Source organism: Rhynchophorus ferrugineus, unplaced genomic scaffold (assembly GCF_030347505.1).
Source record: "Rhynchophorus ferrugineus isolate W39M unplaced genomic scaffold, kcgeb_rfMv2 rfM706, whole genome shotgun sequence".
Classification (NCBI taxonomy): Eukaryota; Metazoa; Arthropoda; class Insecta; order Coleoptera; family Curculionidae; genus Rhynchophorus; species Rhynchophorus ferrugineus.
The window spans coordinates 5,001-15,175 of NW_027473283.1; positions in this window are offsets into that span (position 1 = coordinate 5,001).

Sequence of the window (10,175 nt, forward strand, 5' to 3'; positions counted from 1 at the left end):
ATTCGGAACATTGTCTTAAATGTACGTTCAGTTCGAAGACGAACCACAAGATACGTTTATAAGTTATACCTTATGAGACTATTAAATATACAGTTTTCAGACCTAATGCGATGAACTATCAAAAAACAATTAAAAAACATCGCCCCGTGCGGAAATTGAATTGGAGACTAATTCCATTCATCTGAATTCGATCATTACCCGCATTGTACTTCTAGAGCCCGTTCGGTCCGATGGCGAATAAAATCCGCGTTTCAGTATATCATATGCGGTTAAACGGTGAGGCCAGTTACAACTGCATTAAAACCTCCGATGTATACCTGAATATAGCGGGAGGACGCCCGCATAATTTGACGAACCTTCAAGTGCACCTACTTATGAGGGACCATATAATACCAATTCGACATGACGAGAATTCAGAGCCAAATCGATATCACATGGCAACTATATTTGGTTCTAATGAAATGAAGGATCAACGAACATGAAGACATGCTCATCAATCACAGATACATGGAATTCTGTATCGTCGCAACCGATAATACGTACAACCTTCGATTGGAATGAATTAATCAAAAAAATTGGACGAAAATAGTTTAGACATTCAGAAAACTGACAATTAGGTAAAACTGTAAAACCTGCTTTAAATAGAAACCACATTAATCAAAAAAGGTCATGCATTGTAATACGATTAGTTACGAAAGTAGCCTAACCTTTGGACCATTTTGAATTTTAACTTATCGAGATATCGTTCGCGGGTAAACGGCGGGACTAACTACCACCGCCTTGACAACCGCAGCCTATGCCCGAACAAATCAGGAAGGCGCGTGCATGGATTAACGAGATTCCCACTGTCCTTATCTAAAATTTTACGCAATACTGCCGCGACGGAACCGAACAGGCGCTCGGAGACCCGTACGTGAACCGTCCCCGATACTTACGCAGGAAAGACCAGCTCGGAGCTTTAACAAGCACCAGAGCCATAGACAGATAGTCTACATTTCAAAATGTCCATATACTTACGCAGGAAAGACCAGCTCAGCAGATCGCGTTCGGATCCGTTCAGAGAAGGATCGAGATGCCGAGCGCGGGTAAACGGCGGGACTAACTACCACCGCCTTGACAACCGCAGCCTATGCCCGAACATATCAGGAAGGCGCGTGCATGGATTAACGAGATTCCCACTGTCCTTATCTAAAATTTTACGCAATACTGCCGCGACGGAACCGAACAGGCGCTCGGAGACCCGTACGTGAACCGTTCCCGATACTTACGCAGGAAAGACCAGCTCGGAGCTTTAACAAGCACCAGAGCCATAGACAGATAGTCTACATTTCAAAATGTCCATATACTTACGCAGGAAAGACCAGCTCAGCAGATCGCGTTCGGATCCGTTCAGAGAAGGATCGAGATGCCGAGCGCGGGTAAACGGCGGGACTAACTACCACCAACTTGACAACCGCAGCCTATGCCCGAACATATCAGGAAGGCGCGTGCATGGATTAACGAGATTCCCACTGTCCTTATCTAAAATTTTACGCAATACGGCCGCGACGGAACCGAACAGGCGCTCGGAGACCCGTACGTGAACCGTCCCCGATACTTACGCAGGAAAGACCAGCTCGGAGCTTTAACAAGCACCAGAGCCATAGACAGATAGTCTACATTTCAAAATGTCCATATACTTACGCAGGAAAGACCAGCTCAGCTAAGATCGCGTTCGGATCCGTTCAGAGAAGGATCGAGATGCCGAGCGCGGGTAAACGGCGGGACTAACTACCACCACCTTGACAACCGCAGCCTATGCCCGAACATATCAGGAAGGCGCGTGCATGGATTAACGAGATTCCCACTGTCCTTATCTAAAATTTTACGCAATACGGCCGCGACGGAACCGAACAGGCGCTCGGAGACCCGTACGTGAACCGTCCCCGATACTTACGCAGGAAAGACCAGCTCGGAGCTTTAACAAGCACCAGAGCCATAGACAGATAGTCTACATTTCAAAATGTCCATATACTTACGCAGGAAAGACCAGCTCAGACCTTTAACAAGCACCTGAGCCATAGACTCATGGTCTACATTTCAAAATGTCCCTAACAGATCGCGTTCGGATCCGTTCAGAGAAGGATCGAGATGCCGAGCGCGGGTAAACGGCGGGACTAACTACCACCACCTTGACAACCGCAGCCTATGCCCGAACATATCAGGAAGGCGCGTGCATGGATTAACGAGATTCCCACTGTCCTTATCTAAAATTTTACGCAATACGGCCGCGACGGAACCGAACAGGCGCTCGGAGACCCGTACGTGAACCGTCCCCGATACTTACGCAGGAAAGACCAGCTCGGAGCTTTAACAAGCACCAGAGCCATAGACAGATAGTCTACATTTCAAAATGTCCATATACTTACGCAGGAAAGACCAGCTCAGCAGATCGCGTTCGGATCCGTTCAGAGAAGGATCGAGATGCCGAGCGCGGGTAAACGGCGGGACTAACTACCACCACCTTGACAACCGCAGCCTATGCCCGAACATATCAGGAAGGCGCGTGCATGGATTAACGAGATTCCCACTGTCCTTATCTAAAATTTTACGCAATACGGCCGCGACGGAACCGAACAGGCGCTCGGAGACCCGTACGTGAACCGTCCCCGATACTTACGCAGGAAAGACCAGCTCGGAGCTTTAACAAGCACCAGAGCCATAGACAGATAGTCTACATTTCAAAATGTCCATATACTTACGCAGGAAAGACCAGCTCAGACCTTTAACAAGCACCAGAGCCATAGACTCATGGTCTACATTTCAAAATGTCCCTAACTAAGATCGCGTTCGGATCCGTTCAGAGAAGGATCGAGATGCCGAGCGCGGGTAAACGGCGGGACTAACTACCACCACCTTGACAACCGCAGCCTATGCCCGAACATATCAGGAAGGCGCGTGCATGGATTAACGAGATTCCCACTGTCCTTATCTAAAATTTTACGTAATACGGCCGCGACGGAACCGAACAGGCGCTCGGAGACCCGTACGTGAACCGTCCCCGATACTTACGCAGGAAAGACCAGCTCGGAGCTTTAACAAGCACCAGAGCCATAGACAGATAGTCTACATTTCAAAATGTCCATATACTTACGCAGGAAAGACCAGCTCAGCTAAGATCGCGTTCGGATCCGTTCAGAGAAGGATCGAGATGCCGAGCGCGGGTAAACGGCGGGACTAACTACCACCACCTTGACAACCGCAGCCTATGCCCGAACATATCAGGAAGGCGCGTGCATGGATTAACGAGATTCCCACTGTCCTTATCTAAAATTTTACGCAATACGGCCGCGACGGAACCGAACAGGCGCTCGGAGACCCGTACGTGAACCGTCCCCGATACTTACGCAGGAAAGACCAGCTCGGAGCTTTAACAAGCACCAGAGCCATAGACAGATAGTCTACATTTCAAAATGTCCATATACTTACGTAGGAAAGACCAGCTCAGACCTTTAACAAGCACCAGAGCCATAGACTCATGGTCTACAATTCAAAATGTCCCTAACTAAGATCGCGTTCGGATCCGTTCAGAGAAGGATCGAGATGCCGAGCGCGGGTAAACGGCGGGACTAACTACCACCACCTTGACAACCGCAGCCTATGCCCGAACATATCAGGAAGGCGCGTGCATGGATTAACGAGATTCCCACTGTCCTTATCTAAAATTTTACGCAATACTGCCGCGACGGAACCGAACAGGCGCTCGGAGACCCGTACGTGAACCGTTCCCGATACTTACGCAGGAAAGACCAGCTCGGAGCTTTAACAAGCACCAGAGCCATAGACAGATAGTCTACATTTCAAAATGTCCATATACTTACGCAGGAAAGACCAGCTCAGCTAAGATCGCGTTCGGATCCGTTCAGAGAAGGATCGAGATGCCGAGCGCGGGTAAACGGCGGGACTAACTACCACCACCTTGACAACCGCAGCCTATGCCCGAACATATCAGGAAGGCGCGTGCATGGATTAACGAGATTCCCACTGTCCTTATCTAAAATTTTACGCAATACGGCCGCGACGGAACCGAACAGGCGCTCGGAGACCCGTACGTGAACCGTCCCCGATACTTACGCAGGAAAGACCAGCTCGGAGCTTTAACAAGCACCAGAGCCATAGACAGATAGTCTACATTTCAAAATGTCCATATACTTACGTAGGAAAGACCAGCTCAGACCTTTAACAAGCACCAGAGCCATAGACTCATGGTCTACAATTCAAAATGTCCCTAACTAAGATCGCGTTCGGATCCGTTCAGAGAAGGATCGAGATGCCGAGCGCGGGTAAACGGCGGGACTAACTACCACCACCTTGACAACCGCAGCCTATGCCCGAACATATCAGGAAGGCGCGTGCATGGATTAACGAGATTCCCACTGTCCTTATCTAAAATTTTACGCAATACGGCCGCGACGGAACCGAACAGGCGCTCGGAGACCCGTACGTGAACCGTCCCCGATACTTACGCAGGAAAGACCAGCTCGGAGCTTTAACAAGCACCAGAGCCATAGACAGATAGTCTACATTTCAAAATGTCCATATACTTACGTAGGAAAGACCAGCTCAGCTAAGATCGCGTTCGGATCCGTTCAGAGAAGGATCGAGATGCCGAGCGCGGGTAAACGGCGGGACTAACTACCACCACCTTGACAACCGCAGCCTATGCCCGAACATATCAGGAAGGCGCGTGCATGGATTAACGAGATTCCCACTGTCCTTATCTAAAATTTTACGCAATACTGCCACGACGGAACCGAACAGGCGCTCGGAGACCCGTACGTGAACCGTTCCCGATACTTACGCAGGAAAGACCAGCTCGGAGCTTTAACAAGCACCAGAGCCATAGACAGATAGTCTACATTTCAAAATGTCCATATACTTACGCAGGAAAGACCAGCTCAGCTAAGATCGCGTTCGGATCCGTTCAGAGAAGGATCGAGATGCCGAGCGCGGGTAAACGGCGGGACTAACTACCACCACCTTGACAACCGCAGCCTATGCCCGAACATATCAGGAAGGCGCGTGCATGGATTAACGAGATTCCCACTGTCCTTATCTAAAATTTTACGTAATACGGCCGCGACGGAACCGAACAGGCGCTCGGAGACCCGTACGTGAACCGTCCCCGATACTTACGCAGGAAAGACCAGCTCGGAGCTTTAACAAGCACCAGAGCCATAGACAGATAGTCTACATTTCAAAATGTCCATATACTTACGCAGGAAAGACCAGCTCAGCTAAGATCGCGTTCGGATCCGTTCAGAGAAGGATCGAGATGCCGAGCGCGGGTAAACGGCGGGACTAACTACCACCACCTTGACAACCGCAGCCTATGCCCGAACATATCAGGAAGGCGCGTGCATGGATTAACGAGATTCCCACTGTCCTTATCTAAAATTTTACGCAATACGGCCGCGACGGAACCGAACAGGCGCTCGGAGACCCGTACGTGAACCGTCCCCGATACTTACGCAGGAAAGACCAGCTCGGAGCTTTAACAAGCACCAGAGCCATAGACAGATAGTCTACATTTCAAAATGTCCATATACTTACGCAGGAAAGACCAGCTCAGCTAAGATCGCGTTCGGATCCGTTCAGAGAAGGATCGAGATGCCGAGCGCGGGTAAACGGCGGGACTAACTACCACCACCTTGACAACCGCAGCCTATGCCCGAACATATCAGGAAGGCGCGTGCATGGATTAACGAGATTCCCACTGTCCTTATCTAAAATTTTACGCAATACGGCCGCGACGGAACCGAACAGGCGCTCGGAGACCCGTACGTGAACCGTCCCCGATACTTACGCAGGAAAGACCAGCTCGGAGCTTTAACAAGCACCAGAGCCATAGACAGATAGTCTACATTTCAAAATGTCCATATACTTACGCAGGAAAGACCAGCTCAGCAGATCGCGTTCGGATCCGTTCAGAGAAGGATCGAGATGCCGAGCGCGGGTAAACGGCGGGACTAACTACCACCACCTTGACAACCGCAGCCTATGCCCGAACATATCAGGAAGGCGCGTGCATGGATTAACGAGATTCCCACTGTCCTTATCTAAAATTTTACGCAATACGGCCGCGACGGAACCGAACAGGCGCTCGGAGACCCGTACGTGAACCGTCCCCGATACTTACGCAGGAAAGACCAGCTCGGAGCTTTAACAAGCACCAGAGCCATAGACAGATAGTCTACATTTCAAAATGTCCATATACTTACGCAGGAAAGACCAGCTCAGACCTTTAACAAGCACCAGAGCCATAGACTCATGGTCTACAATTCAAAATGTCCCTAACAGATCGCGTTCGGATCCGTTCAGAGAAGGATCGAGATGCCGAGCGCGGGTAAACGGCGGGACTAACTACCACCACCTTGACAACCGCAGCCTATGCCCGAACATATCAGGAAGGCGCGTGCATGGATTAACGAGATTCCCACTGTCCTTATCTAAAATTTTACGCAATACGGCCGCGACGGAACCGAACAGGCGCTCGGAGACCCGTACGTGAACCGTCCCCGATACTTACGCAGGAAAGACCAGCTCGGAGCTTTAACAAGCACCAGAGCCATAGACAGATAGTCTACATTTCAAAATGTCCATATACTTACGCAGGAAAGACCAGCTCAGACCTTTAACAAGCACCAGAGCCATAGACTCATGGTCTACATTTCAAAATGTCCCTAACTAAGATCGCGTTCGGATCCGTTCAGAGAAGGATCGAGATGCCGAGCGCGGGTAAACGGCGGGACTAACTACCACCACCTTGACAACCGCAGCCTATGCCCGAACATATCAGGAAGGCGCGTGCATGGATTAACGAGATTCCCACTGTCCTTATCTAAAATTTTACGTAATACGGCCGCGACGGAACCGAACAGGCGCTCGGAGACCCGTACGTGAACCGTCCCCGATACTTACGCAGGAAAGACCAGCTCGGAGCTTTAACAAGCACCAGAGCCATAGACAGATAGTCTACATTTCAAAATGTCCATATACTTACGCAGGAAAGACCAGCTCAGACCTTTAACAAGCACCTGAGCCATAGACTCATGGTCTACATTTCAAAATGTCCCTAACTAAGATCGCGTTCGGATCCGTTCAGAGAAGGATCGAGATGCCGAGCGCGGGTAAACGGCGGGACTAACTACCACCACCTTGACAACCGCAGCCTATGCCCGAACATATCAGGAAGGCGCGTGCATGGATTAACGAGATTCCCACTGTCCTTATCTAAAATTTTACGCAATACGGCCGCGACGGAACCGAACAGGCGCTCGGAGACCCGTACGTGAACCGTCCCCGATACTTACGCAGGAAAGACCAGCTCGGAGCTTTAACAAGCACCAGAGCCATAGACAGATAGTCTACATTTCAAAATGTCCATATACTTACGTAGGAAAGACCAGCTCAGACCTTTAACAAGCACCAGAGCCATAGACTCATGGTCTACAATTCAAAATGTCCCTAACTAAGATCGCGTTCGGATCCGTTCAGAGAAGGATCGAGATGCCGAGCGCGGGTAAACGGCGGGACTAACTACCACCACCTTGACAACCGCAGCCTATGCCCGAACATATCAGGAAGGCGCGTGCATGGATTAACGAGATTCCCACTGTCCTTATCTAAAATTTTACGCAATACTGCCGCGACGGAACCGAACAGGCGCTCGGAGACCCGTACGTGAACCGTTCCCGATACTTACGCAGGAAAGACCAGCTCGGAGCTTTAACAAGCACCAGAGCCATAGACAGATAGTCTACATTTCAAAATGTCCATATACTTACGCAGGAAAGACCAGCTCAGACCTTTAACAAGCACCAGAGCCATAGACTCATGGTCTACATTTCAAAATGTCCCTAACTAAGATCGCGTTCGGATCCGTTCAGAGAAGGATCGAGATGCCGAGCGCGGGTAAACGGCGGGACTAACTACCACCACCTTGACAACCGCAGCCTATGCCCGAACATATCAGGAAGGCGCGTGCATGGATTAACGAGATTCCCACTGTCCTTATCTAAAATTTTACGCAATACGGCCGCGACGGAACCGAACAGGCGCTCGGAGACCCGTACGTGAACCGTCCCCGATACTTACGCAGGAAAGACCAGCTCGGAGCTTTAACAAGCACCAGAGCCATAGACAGATAGTCTACATTTCAAAATGTCCATATACTTACGTAGGAAAGACCAGCTCAGCTAAGATCGCGTTCGGATCCGTTCAGAGAAGGATCGAGATGCCGAGCGCGGGTAAACGGCGGGACTAACTACCACCACCTTGACAACCGCAGCCTATGCCCGAACATATCAGGAAGGCGCGTGCATGGATTAACGAGATTCCCACTGTCCTTATCTAAAATTTTACGCAATACGGCCGCGACGGAACCGAACAGGCGCTCGGAGACCCGTACGTGAACCGTCCCCGATACTTACGCAGGAAAGACCAGCTCGGAGCTTTAACAAGCACCAGAGCCATAGACAGATAGTCTACATTTCAAAATGTCCATATACTTACGTAGGAAAGACCAGCTCAGACCTTTAACAAGCACCAGAGCCATAGACTCATGGTCTACAATTCAAAATGTCCCTAACTAAGATCGCGTTCGGATCCGTTCAGAGAAGGATCGAGATGCCGAGCGCGGGTAAACGGCGGGACTAACTACCACCACCTTGACAACCGCAGCCTATGCCCGAACATATCAGGAAGGCGCGTGCATGGATTAACGAGATTCCCACTGTCCTTATCTAAAATTTTACGCAATACTGCCACGACGGAACCGAACAGGCGCTCGGAGACCCGTACGTGAACCGTTCCCGATACTTACGCAGGAAAGACCAGCTCGGAGCTTTAACAAGCACCAGAGCCATAGACAGATAGTCTACATTTCAAAATGTCCATATACTTACGCAGGAAAGACCAGCTCAGCTAAGATCGCGTTCGGATCCGTTCAGAGAAGGATCGAGATGCCGAGCGCGGGTAAACGGCGGGACTAACTACCACCACCTTGACAACCGCAGCCTATGCCCGAACATATCAGGAAGGCGCGTGCATGGATTAACGAGATTCCCACTGTCCTTATCTAAAATTTTACGTAATACGGCCGCGACGGAACCGAACAGGCGCTCGGAGACCCGTACGTGAACCGTCCCCGATACTTACGCAGGAAAGACCAGCTCGGAGCTTTAACAAGCACCAGAGCCATAGACAGATAGTCTACATTTCAAAATGTCCATATACTTACGCAGGAAAGACCAGCTCAGACCTTTAACAAGCACCAGAGCCATAGACTCATGGTCTACATTTCAAAATGTCCCTAACTAAGATCGCGTTCGGATCCGTTCAGAGAAGGATCGAGATGCCGAGCGCGGGTAAACGGCGGGACTAACTACCACCACCTTGACAACCGCAGCCTATGCCCGAACATATCAGGAAGGCGCGTGCATGGATTAACGAGATTCCCACTGTCCTTATCTAAAATTTTACGCAATACTGCCGCGACGGAACCGAACAGGCGCTCGGAGACCCGTACGTGAACCGTCCCCGATACTTACGCAGGAAAGACCAGCTCGGAGCTTTAACAAGCACCAGAGCCATAGACAGATAGTCTACATTTCAAAATGTCCATATACTTACGCAGGAAAGACCAGCTCAGACCTTTAACAAGCACCAGAGCCATAGACTCATGGTCTACATTTCAAAATGTCCCTAACAGATCGCGTTCGGATCCGTTCAGAGAAGGATCGAGATGCCGAGCGCGGGTAAACGGCGGGACTAACTACCACCACCTTGACAACCGCAGCCTATGCCCGAACATATCAGGAAGGCGCGTGCATGGATTAACGAGATTCCCACTGTCCTTATCTAAAATTTTACGCAATACGGCCGCGACGGAACCGAACAGGCGCTCGGAGACCCGTACGTGAACCGTCCCCGATACTTACGCAGGAAAGACCAGCTCGGAGCTTTAACAAGCACCAGAGCCATAGACAGATAGTCTACATTTCAAAATGTCCATATACTTACGCAGGAAAGACCAGCTCAGACCTTTAACAAGCACCAGAGCCATAGACTCATGGTCTACATTTCAAAATGTCCCTAACTAAGATCGCGTTCGGATCCGTTCAGAGAAGGATCGA